The sequence below is a fragment of the Pinus tabuliformis genome, chromosome 2_2 (genome assembly GCF_031772625.1).
Source record: "Pinus tabuliformis cultivar Carrire ecotype Pingquan chromosome 2_2, CPIR1, whole genome shotgun sequence".
Taxonomy (NCBI): domain Eukaryota; kingdom Viridiplantae; phylum Streptophyta; class Pinopsida; order Pinales; family Pinaceae; genus Pinus; species Pinus tabuliformis.
This window is the reverse complement of record NC_142300.1, coordinates 825,229,745-825,245,791: the sequence shown is the minus strand read 5'-3', so window position 1 is coordinate 825,245,791 and position 16,047 is coordinate 825,229,745. Positions and strand designations below refer to the sequence as shown.

General features: G+C 38.1%; 1 pseudogene; it reads right to left on the bottom strand.

Moving 5' to 3' along the window:
- Positions 1–860: 860 nt before the first annotated feature.
- On the bottom strand, positions 861–6,289 carry LOC149195522 (sucrose synthase 2 pseudogene; annotated as a pseudogene).
- Between the last annotated feature and the right edge of the window lie 9,758 nt (positions 6,290–16,047).

Genomic DNA, 16,047 nt, shown 5'->3' with positions numbered 1-16,047 from the left:
CAATATGGTGCATTAAAGTGTGAGTTTCAGCTTTCTTAAAAGACTTGGTCATCATCATCAAGGTCCTGAGAGCATTTAGACTCGGCCTCAGTCTGTTCTCGAAGCCGACGGATGACTCAAAATTGCAAGGAAGCTTCCATTTTTCCACAAGAAATTTAAGACTCTGCCGCAGTTTATCTCGGACGACCCAGAAGCTCAGGCAACCTCTGAACAATAATCCCAACTTCTTCCCCTATAAACCCTAATTCTCTCAACTTTTCCAATTTGAGCTGAACAGAGCATACTCGACAGAAGGGAGGCGCGAGCAAACGCCTTGGACCTGTTAATTCTTCACTTACTTTGTAATAAAGCATTTTCTGAACATAGTACATCATATAACCCTGTGAAGCTCTAACCACTCTCTCACTAACCTGAGAGACCCACGAATCATCACATTTGTACCATTGATTGCTAAGCCTTAGGTAGGATACATAATGCTCTGCAACCAACTTACCGGTATGTGTAACAACAAAAAATAATTCAAATTCCGAAGATAAATCTGAAGAGGAAGCGACATACAGTGTGTGTAACATCAGATCTCAAAATCCCTGAAAATACCCTATGAGCTACGCAGCAAGATTCCCCATTGCCTGCACTTCACCTTTGAGACTAGAGTGTTCTCTCCCATCGTTTGCGTGAATCCCATCAAGCATCGAAATGAAGAATTCATGAGCGTCCAAAGTTTTTAGGCAAATTTATTGTTTTTCTGGGCTTATACCTCTGTGCACCGCGCGCTCTGAGTGCGCTGCGCCAGTGGTATTTTTGCACTATGGTCGGGCTCCCAGTGCGTCGCGCCTCCTGTTATATGCGCTGCACTGCCTTCAAGTCACACAATCGGCCTCTAAAACTTTGTTTTTGGACTTTGATGGGTCAATATCACCAGCAACCACAACAAGGTTAACCAGCTCCCTCAGGCGTTTGTTCTTTGCAAACCATTCAACCAATCCTGTCATATTTTTCACTCGGTCGAGTCTTGCCATAGAAAATATAATGGGTTTTTTATGGTCATTCAAGGCACACATATGTTCAGCTGTCTGCTCAGGATTAAACAAGAGTTCCTCAATTGAATCATGTAAAGCAGTAAGGCGGCGCTGCTTTTCTGTGTAAGGGAAATAAATCTGCATGTCTGCTCCAGGAGAAACAATGTTGAATTTTGGATCAAAAACATTAATTCCATTAACCACATGGTAGAGACCAGGAAGGGTGAAAGCAATGTGGCTTTCATTCTGTCCAACAGTATCCTTACTTCCTGCAATCTCTTGATATGTTAGTGATAATGAAATCTGCGTGATTCATTGCAATTAGATCTGCAGTAAACTGGCAAGAAAAGTAGTATTTTTCCTCAAAATCCCTCCAATATATGTCTAAATCTGGGTATTTCATCCTCTCCAAAGCATGAGCAATGTTGCACTGAGTAATTCCTTGTTTATGTGCCATCAAAGATGCAACTAAATTCCCATCGCTGTAATTTCCAATAATCAGATCAGGTTGACCTTTCAGCTCTGCACTTACTTCATTTGATACATCCTGTGCATTTGACAATGTTTCAGTTGTCAGTGAACTTGGTCTCAGATTTCAGATTGTCCAACTTCATTCTTGTATAAGGCACTTCTGGACAGCTACAAGCCACACAGGGTTCACTTTCAAGATAATAACCATCAAACTCCACCAAACTGCTGAGCGTGTTGTATATTCGACAATTAGGATGATTTGCCAAGAGTTCGTTTTGTGAATGGAGCGTATCATAAAACAAATTTGACAATTTCTTCTTCAAAACAGAGTTTTGAAGAAGAAATATCTTTGAGCATAAATGATGATGAAACTCTTGAAATAAGAAACTTATTGAACCTCCCTCTGGCCTGCAAGCGTTATTTCACACTTCTGGAGACAAAACCCTGGACTCAAGAATTAAAATGACTCTTTTTGACCAAAATGGCATTTGATGACTGCAAATGACGAGAAATGAACCTTGGTGAATTTGATTCTGACAGAGGACTGACAAGACTGAGTCTAACACCCTCCAAGTAGTTTGGGCACTTCCTTTGATTGGAACCGACTAGCAAGATCCCACCTTCCATCTAATGTACCATTCTGAATCATAGTACAAGTTTACAAAATGATCGTGTCTGGCACTATCATAGATGAAGGGGCTTCAGTGAGTATCCTTTCCTCAACTGCTTGGAAAGTGCTTGGTTCGCCATCGCTTATGCCTGTTACACAAAATTTGTCAGGCTTTAACAAAGGAACCAGTGGACTGTTAGGGATCCTTCCTAAGTTATCGATTACTTTGAGAAGGAAAATCGTTCACCTGAACGTGATGGTAGTCCAAGGACCGTTAGATTACAATCTACTCCTTGGATGCGACTATGTTTACAACATGGAAGCTATTGTCTCAACACTCTTTCGAGTGATGTGTTTCCCGCATGAAGGCAAGATTGTCACTGTTGACCAGCTTTCATTTCCTGGTTCAAACACAACTTCAAGTCAAACATCATCCCTAAATGGTCCTTTTGCATCAAGAGTGTCTCTTCAACCTTCATTCCATCCACCTAATTACCACAAGTAGTCTGGTGAATGTAACGAAGCTTAGGGGGCATGCACCCTTGTCTATTTTAAGACGAACCCAGCTAAAAAGATAGGTTTCCCTATAGGTTATGTGATTGGAAGTGTTATCTCACACCATTCACCTTTGTCTATTTGATGGACAAAGCCAAGGGAGTGTTTCGTCGGCTCCGCTGACAAAAACAATCCTGCTTAACTGCAGTGACTCCCATATGGTTACCTGGAGACTCTCCTTTTCTCGATGCCTGGGGGCATGCAAATCTTTTTATGCCAGCAAAAAGCGACCAATTTCATTTTTTAGCTTTTTAGTTTTCAACTTCTTAGGTTAGGTGATTGGTCTGATCCACCATTCACCTTTGTCTACAATGCGAACGAAGCAAAGGAAGTGTTTTGTCTAAACTGCTGATGAAACCATCCTACCTAACCTCAGTAGTTCCTTAACTTTTTAGTTTTTTTAGCTTTTTAGTTTGGTCATTTCTAGCTTACATAAAAAGAAAGATGATCAATGTTATCGCATGGTTCAAGCTCGTTAAAAAATAAACCCACCACTGAGCATATGTTACCCCAGAGTTCAAGCTCATTAAAAAATGAACCCACCTTTAGTAAATAACCTTTGTGATTGCCATTATATCAGCCTTTTGAACCTTGGTTGTGTTCCTTCCATCACCTCCATCCTTTTGGCCGATCATACGCTTCCACTTGATTGTTTACCCTTTTGAAGAACAACTACAATGAGTGGTCCTATTAGGCACCCTCTTCACACCACCATGTTTTGAGAAGTTCCAAGATTACCCGGAACCAGTAGCTATCCTAAAACGCCACTTGTTCCTCGAAAACGAGTCTCCTTTAAACTCTTTTCAGACTCGTTAAATATGAAAAGATTGTGAAGCTATTGGCTTCTCCAGCTCGCTAAAGTGATTGGAAGTGCCATTCCTCCTGTATTTTTTAATCTTTTTTGGACTTGAGGGATTATCTCACAGAAAAGTTCGAGCGCTTGTCTTTTTCGGATCGCTAAAGTGATCAGAAAAGTCATCCCTTTTGTATTATTTTATCCTTTTTCAGACTTAAGGGATTATGCTACGAAAAAGAATTGCTGGAGTTTCCTTTTCATCCCTTTTAAAACTCTCTAAACATGAAAAGGACCAAGTTATCCTTGTCGTTAAACTTGTTAAAACAATAGCGACAAACTTGTCCTCCCAGACAAGGATGAGTTTCACTGTCGTTAAGCTCACTAAAACATAGCGACAGGTTTGCCTGAAGGGCAAATTATAGAACAAGCATATGTTATCCTCCTCAAGCTTGACAAAAATAAAGAGGTACTGGCCAGCAATGACTAGGGAAAAATGGAAGAAAACTTGAAGAACTTTATTGGTAGCAGGTCGCTCTTGAACATGACACTTTCACTCCATCACCATGATTGAGTCGGGTTGGGTTATTCCGTTTGCTGGTCATATCACCATTGGTCCTCCATACCATCCATATTTTGGGGTTAACGCTACCAATCCATCTCAGTGTCGCCGATATGTTCAAGAGAAGTCATTCAGAGAATTCACCATCCAGTTAATGCCTCATCCACTACAATACCTTCACCTTCCATTTTTCATGACTACCATTCCTGAACCTTGTATCATCAGATCGTTTTCACTTCCAGAAAATCATTTGCTTCGTTTTGTGTCATAGATGTGGGATACATTAAGGCCCTCCTACGACAGGTCACTTCTTGTCAGCATCAGCTCATTATCCAAGAAGTTGACTTATAAACAACCCTTTCAGTACTTTGAAGCCTGCATGCCTCAATGGCAAGTTTCTCACTTCCAGCGACAGGTTTACATCAATGACCTTCGACTGAAAGATTTTGCGTGGTGTTCGACATCGGATCATATATTCACACCACGTGAACTATACTGTAGTACCTTGATGGTCATTATCATTATCGGTGATTCCTCTCATGCCTGTTAATAGCATACAATATTCGTTGGTAAGCAGGCGATGTCTTTCCATTTTCGACTTCAGAACATCTTTTCACATGGATCGACTTGTACATCAGGCGAAGATTGAACGAGTTTGAAGACCCAGGATCTCGTTTCATCCCTCCGTGTTGCGATATATTTAGGAATATAAAGACATCAAATGTACACAGAAGTTGCACATATGATCATCCAAGCTAAGGGATGATGACTCTACATATAAAGAATCACCAGTCTGCAATCGCAGACAATTATCTGTTCTATGTACATGAAAATGAATTTATAAAGCTGAGCATGGGAATTCCCACCTCAGCTAGATCATGAAAATAATATGATGATGATGTATTGTATTGTATCTTATATAGGTCACCTCCCAGTTCGAATACCTCGGATCCTCATGATAAAGCATTTCACTTGACATAAAAATATTTACGACTTCATGCTTTAGGGGGCAACTGTTATAGACATATTTTGGCACCGCAACCCCAATCCTATATGTCAATAAATCAAGGGCTCTTTAACCCCTAAAAGTGTTGTTTTATACCTTAAAGGATCATGGTCAAATGATTACATCATTCCCCAGAAGTTCCACCTAAAAAACCACTCAGAACTGGCCAAAACAGGACCATACTGACTGCTCCACTGTCAGGGTGCGATGCATACTGATGAGGCCTTCTGTAGGGTGTGATGAGCGAGGATGGACAAATGTCCAAGACAATTTGCTAAGTGGATGCTCATGGAATCTTCTAGAAACTTCCTCTATGACACTTGCCTCTTTGAATTCACCCAGGGATGAGTAAGAGATCCAAGAAATCTCCAAGTGGAACCAAGAACAACAAGTGGAATGACACTAATCAAAAACCCAGAGATGACTCACACCCTTGCACACATCTATAAATGGATCCCTCATCTGAGAGATCTAAAGGCTGGAATTTTGTAATTTTCAAGGAAGTGCTGATAGTTTGTCTTTGAGAAAGAGCATTGTATTGTTGGGTGATCTTGCTTTTCATGAGGTGAAGAGGGCTTTGATGTTGGCAGGATGATGCTGGATCAGACAGCTGGGTTGTAATTCTCCCTTCTATTTTAATAAAGTTCTTTTAGTTTTCCTCCATACAATCGTGTGTTTGTGAATGTTGTTATTTGTGAATGCTGTTGTATGCTCAATGTATTTATGATTCTGCATTGTTTATGATATAATAGATCAAGATGCTTTGATGGTGCTTTGTTACTTTGTTTCTACAGATATTCTCTAAGTGGGACAAGTAGGAGAGGAGTTGCAAGCTATATCAAGGGAGAGAGAAATCAAGCAAGGATTCAAGCAGAAGATCCAGGTTGGTTCCTTTGCTTCTCTATTATCTATCATACATAGAGGAAATCGCAAATTGCTTTGATTGTTTGTTTCTAGGATAGTTGCCAATCCTAGTGGGACTAGCAGATCGAAAAGACACTAGTTTTCCTGGAAACACCTATACCATACTCATCAACAAGATATAACATGATCATCAAGTTATCTAATATAAAACAAAAATAGAAATGCATCCAACCACATGTTACTATCATTCAGGACTATCCAACACATGTGCATATGACTATACTAATCAACTATCATCTATCATGAATGTAACCATAACATCAAAATACATGTACATAAAGATAATATATATAAACCTAATGCATATAACAATCCTTGACTTACATACCTGCATGCCATACAATACCATTATGATGATCTGATCTTATCCCAAATTCCAATGCTACAACCTCATTATGATGATCTCTGTCTCCTATTCTATCTCAGCCAACATATTACGATCATAACAACCAACATCACCATGATGACCTAAATTGCATATAATGAATTCACAAGGAATTTTTTCCCTGCTATTCATGCATAAATATAACTGATCTGAAAATGAAGATCTTAGATTACTTTTAAGGTATTACGGACTCATGTGCATGGATTTGCCTATATTACTTAGTGCAATGGATCGATAAGATTGTGAATAATATAGACAATGAGCAGTTAGAGAAACATAATAGACAAACAAACATAACACAACAAGTTTACTATGGAGTTCACCCAAAACTCTTGGGCTACGTCTCCTGGTGCACCCTTCAGTGGTGACCTCTCTATTATGTCTTCAAGAGCAGATTTTTACAAAATGTGAGCTCAAATTGAGTCTCAACACCACAGATACAAAACAATAGGAGCTTTGCTTGAATCCCTCAAGCCTCTCTGATTACACAAACTCGTTCTCTCACTCTCCGTCTCTGTCTTCTCTCTGTCTCAGCACTGCTTTCTCTATGTCTGTCATTCTGTGGCTTTAAAGCCAATCGACGATGTCTGTTCATTTCCTCTTCTGGGCTCTCTAGCTCCCAGTCTCTGTCTGCTCGAATCCCACCTCTGAGCATTAAGCAATCATTGCCAATTTCTTCATGGATGGTGGCCACCTATTCTGCAACGGAAGGGACCATCATTGCGTTAAAAGCCCAAAAATAGTGTTTCTCTATTTACACAGAGAAATAAATAGAACCGTTGCAAAATCCACCAAACTGCCATTTATCAGACTTCAAAAATCATTAATTCCACCCTATATTCCATCGGCTCTGCCTTTAAATCACTATCGCAAGTTGCATAGGCGTGGGTTCCTTTGTATTTGGGTCTATTGTTAAAAATCCCAAATACAAATAAAATCCCGACAAAATGGCTCATATCGGACTTGAAATGTTATATATTCACATCTATAAGTTCCATTGGGTCCAGATATTTATCGCATCGGGCGCATTTTGTTTATTTAATGAAAATGTGAAATACATAAAAAAACCTTGTTTCTGGATCTCAAAATATATCAAATATCTCCCATAACCCCATTAGGTCCGGCTATATCGCAAGTCACATTTATCGGCCTCGCTCCTTTGTACTGCTCCGACGCAATATTGCGATGCGATTATATCGCAATCGCATATCGCATAGTCCCCGAGCCATTAATAAGCACTCCCTTGTGTTTTGCCAAAGTGATATTGCGAGTTAACTTGGGTCGTCGATCTGTGTGCTTGATCGACAGTCCTCGTTGACCCGCCTGCCTCCGCCTACCTTCGCCGATTGTGATATGCCGATCGGATCTGGTTCGTTGATCGGCCAGATCCGATGACTCCTGTGCATCGCTGTCCAAGCCTCCGATAACTCTGTTTTTGGCCATTTCTTCATGTTTTTCAGGCCCGATAGTGTAATCCGCCTTTTGTGAAGGTTTTCCTTATGCGATAGTTTTTAACTTTTGAATACTTAGAGGGTGTTTTGGATCCATTTTGGATCACGCCTCCCCACTGAAAAAGCTTTTGGACCACCAAAATCTGGTTTTAAAGCATCGATCAAGTGAGGATACAACTTCCTCACTTGTCCAGTCTCTATCCATCATACACTACTTGGTTTTGAACCTTTGAGTTTGATTCTGAGGTACTCGACATCCCCTCTGCGCGTAGTTCTCACCTTCTGATCTAGAACTGTATCTTCCTGCAACTCATTGAGATATTTAAGCAACAGATCATCAATGGAAGACAACTGACTTTGCTCTTCGGGATCTTCAATCAATGAAGGTTCAAACAGTCTCAAGTTCTTTGCATTAACCATTGAATAGATGTGCATGTAAGCTGGAAAATCAAGGTGAAAAGCGTTTTACCAATTTTCTCAAGTATCTTGAAAGGCCCATACCTTATTGGCTTCAACTTCTTGACTTCACCTTGCATTCTGTCTTTGCTGATGTACATCCAGACTTGATCGCCAACTTGGAAGCTATGCTCAATTCGATGCTTGTTATGCCTTGCCTTGTACTTGGCCTAGCTTCTTTCCAGTTGTTCCTGTACTGCCTGGTGAATTTCTTGGATCTGTTTAATGAACTTGGTTTCTTTTCGAATCATTGACCGGAGAATCCACAGTATGAGTATTTTTGTACCAACGTTTCAAATCCCAAATGGGATCCATCATCAGGGTTTGAGAATGATGATAAAAGAAGAGCAGAATGGAAAGAATAAATACTTAAGAGGACAAAATTTTTAGGGAACAGCACAGGGTCGGCTTGAATCTGAAATTATTTTAATTTTATTCTTATTTTTAATTTATTTTTATTTTTAATAAATTACCTTTATTTTATTGAAATTTTTATAAAGGCAACGCAAGAAGCTATCCAAGCTTCTAAATTCTCAGGTGATATTCACAAATCTGGAACCCGCCACTAATTCTGCACAAAACATCAGCGTTAAGGTTAATAACAGTGAAAACTGTGCAGTTAAATGTAAGCCCAGCAAGTTAAACACTAAAGAATACGCAAGCAGTATAAATCTTGACATGTCACTCGGTGCAGATCCATTGACGATGGAAAACAGTGTTGTAAAATCCCCAATTGTTGACAAAACCAGCAACGAAAAAAGCAGTAATAAGTGCGGTGGTAGTTTAAAAGACGTAAACCTTGGAAATTACTCATGTATTATTCCATCCTCACAAGAGATAAGCGGGAGATACTGTGCAGGTGGTTCTAACATTGAAAACCTTAAAGAATACGCAAGAAGTATAAATCTTGACATATCACTCGATCCATTGACGATGGAAAGCAGTGTTGTAAAATCCCTAATTGTTGACAAAACCAGCAACGAAAAAAGCAGTAATAAGTACGGTGGTAGTTTAAAAGACGTAAACCCTGGAAATTACGCATGTATTATTCCATCCTCACAAGAGATAAGCGGGAGATACTGCGCAGGTGGTTCAAACATTGAAAACCTTAAAAACTGCACGATTAGGTCAAACTTCGCAGGTTTTTCAAGCATTGAAAGCCGTAGAAACTGCGCAGATTATTCAAGCTCCCTTATAAACTGCGCAGATTCATTGGAAATCGGTGTTATCAGCCACCGATATGGCATTCAGGAGAATTCGAACTATGATAGTGTTGGTGATAATGAGTGCGTAGAAGTGATTATAAATGAAGAATTACACAAACCAGAAAATAACAACTACACTGGTAATGATAACTCATTGGTCAGGGCGCAGAAGAAGGAAAACAATTACAGCGTAGTTGGCATGGATACTATGGATAGAATGCAGGTTTCCAAGGAATGTGCTCATGACCTAGTCAACAATTTCTATGGTGGTGCGAAAATTCATAGATTAAACATTAAAAAGGACAGTTTTATCCATCAAGAAAGGGTAAAAAGTAATGCTCCTAGCAAGGGTGACAAGGAGGTTTGGGTTGATGATAAATGCAAAAATAATACTCCAGATAACAGAAGCAATCAGGATTCAGTGAACTCCAAAGATAGCACGGGAGTCATTAGCAATCAAGAGTTAGACATGAGTTTCCAAAAAGAAAAAAGTATGTCTTCAGAAAACTCATGTGAGTCCATATCAAAAAGAAAAGTAGTCAACCTATCTTCCCAGGAATTAGACCCGGTAGCCATTAATGTTCTCAGCAAAGGTATGGGGTTTGCAATGGCCCCTAAAAGCCTCCCCATTGAAAAGATGATTTGTAGCATAGAAGATGGGATCAGCAACCTCCCTCTGGAAGACAAAGAAATATTAAGGCAAGAGTTTTCTCTCATCATGAGAAAAGCCAAAACTCCCAAAAGCAACTTGAGTAAGGAAGAACAAAGAGCTTTCAAGTCCTTGCGAAATAATGACAAGGTAGTAGTTCTTAAAGCAGATAAAGGTGGAGCATCGGTCATCTTGGATAAAGAAGACTATGTACAGAAAATGAATGATCACCTAAGTTGTGGCAGTTATAAGAAGCCGAGCAGTAATCCCATGCCCAAAATCATGAAGGATGTAAAAAAGATAATCTCAGATTCCAACCTTGATGAAAAATTAAAGAAGAGATTAACCCCCTCTTGTGAAACCATCCCTAGAATTTATGGATTACCCAAGATCCATAAGGAAGGGGTCCCCCTTAGACCGATAGTTAATACTATTGGCTCCCCAACCTATGAGCTTGCTAAATACGTTGCTAAAATTCTAAAACCCCTGGTCGGAAATACTGATTCCTTCATCAAAGACTCCCAGGACTTTGTGAATCTTATTAAAAATGAAAGGATGGAAAGTGATGACATCCTTGTAAGCTTTGACGTGGTTTCCTTATTCACGAAGATTCCTCTTGATGAGGCCATTCAGGTTATAAAAGATGTTACTGATCCAGAGACTGCAAAGCTGGCTGAAGTTTGCTTAAGGTCAACAGTGTTCACCTTCCAAGGGTCATTTTATGAGTAGACATCCGGTGTAGCAATGGGATCACCCCTCTCGCCAATCGTGGCCAACCTATACATGGAATATTTTGAGAAGAAGGCCCTGGAATCATATCCTTTAAAGCCAGCCTGGTGGAAGTGTTTTGTCGATGACACCAATATAAAATGGACACATGGTAAAGCAGAACTTGACAAGTTTTTCACTCACCTAAATTCCATCTCTCCTGAAATAAAATTCACAATGGAGCTTGAAGAAAACATGAGCATCCCATTCTTGGACATTCTAATCATCAGAAAAGAGGATGGCTCTTTGGGCCATAAGGTTTTCAGGAAGTCTACCCACACAGAAAGTTACCTCCATGTGGATTCCCACCATCACCCAGCCCAAAAGTTTGGTGTTCTGAATACTCTTGCCATTAGAGCCCTTCGAATTTCTGACTCAGAGCATATTAACGAAGAAAAGAGGCATTTCTTTTTAACTTTTAAGAATATTGGCTACAAAGATCATGAGATTAAAAAAGCCATGGAGAAAGCTGAAAGGAAGTTGTCATCTCCCAAACCTAAGGATCAGGACCAACCTCAATGTGGCAAGGTTTTTCTACCTTATATCCATGGGGTTACAGACAAAATCATTCAAATCCTAAGAAAGAAAAACATTATAACACAATTCTCAGCTCCTGGTACTATCAGGCAAAGTTTGAAGTCTGTTAAAGATGATATTGACAAGCAGCAACTTAAAGGAGTCTATAAAATAGACTGTTCCTGTGGAAAAAGCTACATAGGCGAAACAGGTCGCTCCCTCCAGACAAGACTCAAGGAACATGGCGCTGACATCAGGAATGGAAGATCTTGTACCTCAGCCTTGGCAGAACACTCCTCGAAGACTAAGCACCACATATGCCTCGAAAACGCATCTATTATCGCAAGAGAAGAGCAGCAACAGAGACGGAAGATCAGAGAAGCACTTGAAATTATTAAGCATCCTTGTAATCTGAACAGAGACAGTGGTATGGAGATTAGCGGGAGTTGGCTTCCCCTGATCAGGGAAATCAAAAAGCGTCAACCCATCCCCGGGTAAGCCTTCAAGCAGGTAAGTTTTCCCTCCCTCTCCTATCCTATTATTATTGGTCAGTACTTTTTATCTATATCATAATTAGAATTATTAACATAAAAATACTTTAATATATTAATTTCTACATAACGATTAATTAATATATTAATTATTATATTAATTAATTATAAATATCAATTATTTATAATTGTTAATATAATTTGGTTCATATATTAATTTAATTTATATATAGAAATTGATATATTCCCTAGTATTTCTATAATAATTAATTTATTATCCCTTCATTTTATTAAAATAGCTCCTTTAACCTAATAATTAACTCTTTATTACTTTAATATAATAATTTCTATATAACTACTAATTAATATATTAATTATTATATTGATAAATTATAAATATTTATTATTTATAATTATTAATATAAATTAATTTAATATATTAAATTAATTTATATAGAAATTAATATATTTTAGTTCAATCTATTATCGAAAAATTTTAGTATCAATTCATTTTCCTTTTTAATCTATAGGTTATAAACCTAATTATTAAAATTAAAAAATTTTATAAAAATTTCAATAAAATAAAGGTAATTTATTAAAAATAAAAATAAATTAAAAATAAGAATAAAATTAAAATAATTTCAGATTCAAGCCAACCCTGTGCTGTTCCCTAAAAATTTTGTCCTCTTAAGTATTTATTCTTTCCATTTTGCTCTTCTTTTATCATCATTCTCAAACCCTGATGATGGATCCCATTTGGGATTTGAAACGTTCGTACAAAAATACTCATACTATGGATTCTCCGGTCAATGATTCGAAAAGTACAAACCACAGATCTCTTAAATCCAAGAACTTGGTTTCTTTTTCCACATCAATGTGTCCATCAACCGCTATGTATTTTCCAAAGACAAAATCCAAGGGAGACTTTGGTGTAAAACCAAAACAAGTCTCAAAAGGAGATCTCTGTGTAGAAGAGTGCTTGGCACGGTTGTAAGCATGTTGCACATAATACAAATGTTCATCCCAAAGCTTGGGATTCTTGCTGCAATAGCCTCTGAGCAACTAGATCACTGTCCTGTTGACCACCTCTGTTTGGCCATCTGTTTGTGGATGAAAGGCTGTGCTCTTCTTCAGTCTAGTATCCATCAATTCCCACAGACTTGACCAAAACTTCCCAACAAATCGAGAATCTCGATCAGATAAAATGGAAGTGGGTAACCCAAAATGAACCCAGACATGCTAAAAGAACAACTTCGCTGTTTTCTCAACTATAATCTACTTGTTACAAGGTATGAAAATACACATTTTGCTGAACCTGTCCACAATAACATATAAATAGTCATGACCTTTTCTAGATTTTGGCAATCCCCCAACAAAGTCCATGGAAACAATTTCCCAAGGACGAGAAGGAACTGGAAGTGGAGAGTACAAGCCTAATTTTCTATTGCTGGGCTTACTTTTAGCACACATGATACACCCTTTAATATATCTAGAAACTGTTTCATGCATCCTTGGCCAATAACAGAACCTTTGTAGCTATGTAATTGTTTTACTTACACCAAAATGACCTGATATAAGAGAAGTGTGTGCTTCTCGAATTATGTTAACTCTTTCAGTTTGTGGAATGCATAACTTTCCCAAATGATACAAGAGTTGGTCCTTAACATAATAATCCAATTCTTCTACTTGTTTGCCATGACTTAAAGTTGCATATACATCTTTAAAATCTATATCTTGAGCATATTGTTCATTGTCGCTTTCATGCATTACTGAGTTATGCTTAAGTATAGTAGATGCATTTATGATTGGTTTGGATAACATATCTGCAACCTTATTGTGTATGCCCTTCTTATATTTGATGACAAGATGAAACTGTTGTAGAAAATCCATCCACCTATAGTGTCTTGATTGCTGCAATTTAGTTTGTGAGTGCAAATACTGAAGTGGTTGATGATTAGTATGTATAATTGTTTCTTCACCCATTAAGTAATGTTTCCACTTTTTCACACTCTATACTAATGCATACAATTCTTTATCATATGTGGGATAATTAACTACCGCAGAATTAAATGTCTCAGAATGATAGCATATGGGTTTACCATGTTGCATCAACACTGCTCCCATGGCATAGTCACTGGCATCTGTTTCAATCTCAAATGGATGTTGAAGATCTGGAAGTGCTAGTACTAGTGTTGTACTAATTTTTTCTTTCAAGGTGTCGAAGGCTTTCTGCTGTTTGCCTCCCCACTGAAACACCTTGTACAATCCTGTTAAAGCATGTAAGGGAGTTGCAATCAAGGAAAAGTTAGCAATAAACTTTCTCCAATATTGTGCTGCTCCTAGGAAGCTCCTAACTTCTGTAGTAGATTTGGGTTTAGCCTAGTTCACAATGACTTCAACCTTAGAGAGATCTATCTTTAATTCACCACCCCCTACAATATGACCCAAATAATTTAAAGATGTTTTGTCAAATTCACATTTTGATAACTTCACATAGATAAGTTCTCTTTTCAAAACATCTAGAGTCTGCTTTACATGCTTCAAATGTTCTTCCCATGTTTTACTGAAAACAAGAATGTCATTTAAATATACAATTTCAAAATCATCAATAAAAGGTTAGAGTACATCATTCATAACTCTCATGAAAGTGGCAGGAGCATTAGTTAAGCCAAAAGGCATAACCAGCCATTCATACAACCCTTGCTTTGTTTTGAAAGTAGTCTTCCATGCATCTTGTTTTGCAACTCTGCCCTGATGATAGCCACTACGCAATTCCAACTTGGAAAAGTAAACTGCTTCTTTCAGTTGATCTAATAGATCATCAATGCGAGGAAGAGGATAACGATTCTTGATCGTTATTTTATTCAGTGCTTTGTAATCAATGCACATCCTCCACGAACCATCTTTCTTTCTCACCAACACGATCGGAGATCCACATGGTGATGTGCTTGCTCTTATGAACCCTTTATTGAGCAGCCCCTGTACTTGCTTCTTGATCTCTACATTCTCTAAAGCAGATAACCTGTACATTCCGATGTTAGGCAATGGAGCATATTGCTGCAAATGAATATCATGTACTATTTCCCTTTTGGGTGGCAGACCTTTAGGTTCTTGAAATAGGATATCATATTCTGAAAAAACTTTTTCTAAATCAGCTTTCTGTTTAGCATCACAGCCCTCAAATACATTGTTTTTATCAGGGTTCTTTTCCTTTACAACCCTTAGTAAAAATTGCTTGTATGAATTTACAATTCTTTTCATCTGCCCTGAGTTTATGAGAGAATAATTATTTTTGATTTTATGAGCTCTTACAATATATTCGATTCCTCTTTAGTGAGTTGATACTTATTTTCAGCTCTATAGAAAATGAAATTTCTATCATACAAGTAAGGACTTCCTAAAACAATACCACATATATCCAAGGGAACTATATCTAACTCAACCTCATCTACAAATGTTGACCCAATAGCAAACCTAAGTTTACATTGTCTAGTTACTTGTAGCTTTGCTTTATCACATACCCAACCCAATGGATTTGGATTCTTGTGAGGTGTTGTTAGTAATCCCAACTTCTTCACAATTGGTTCAGAAATCAAGTTTACTTGTGATCCACTATCAAATAAAGTATCAATATTTTGATGCTTGGAAATAACTCTAATATGAAAAATCTCATGTCTTTTCCTCTCATTTTCTTCATTATCAATAGATTGTGCAGAATTACTTGTAGATGCTTCTGAATGTTTACCCTTTATACTTGAGGCTGTGACAATTGTTTCATCACCTGAGTCTGACCCCAAATCTTTTTGTACAATAGCAATAGTCTTCTTCTTCTTACCATTGAACTTCTTTGGTTTCAGCTTTGGATGCAAAGACCAGCAATGTGCATCATCGTGTCCATCCTTCTTGCAGTGAGTGCATGAAGGTTTTTCTTTCTGTACAACGTTTGTCTTCCTCTCCTTCCATTTCTGCTTCTTATTTTCCTTGTTCTTGGTTGTAGTGGGTTTTGATGATCCCCCAATCCCTGGGTTCACATTCTTGCCTCTAGCCTCTAGATGTGTAGCCTGAATTGATACATCATCTAGGCTAGTGGATTAACCATGAGAATGGTGTGCTTCAAATAGCTATGCAGACCACCTATATACTTCAACAAAGTTTCAGGTGAGTCTAGAGAAATTCCTAGAGTTAA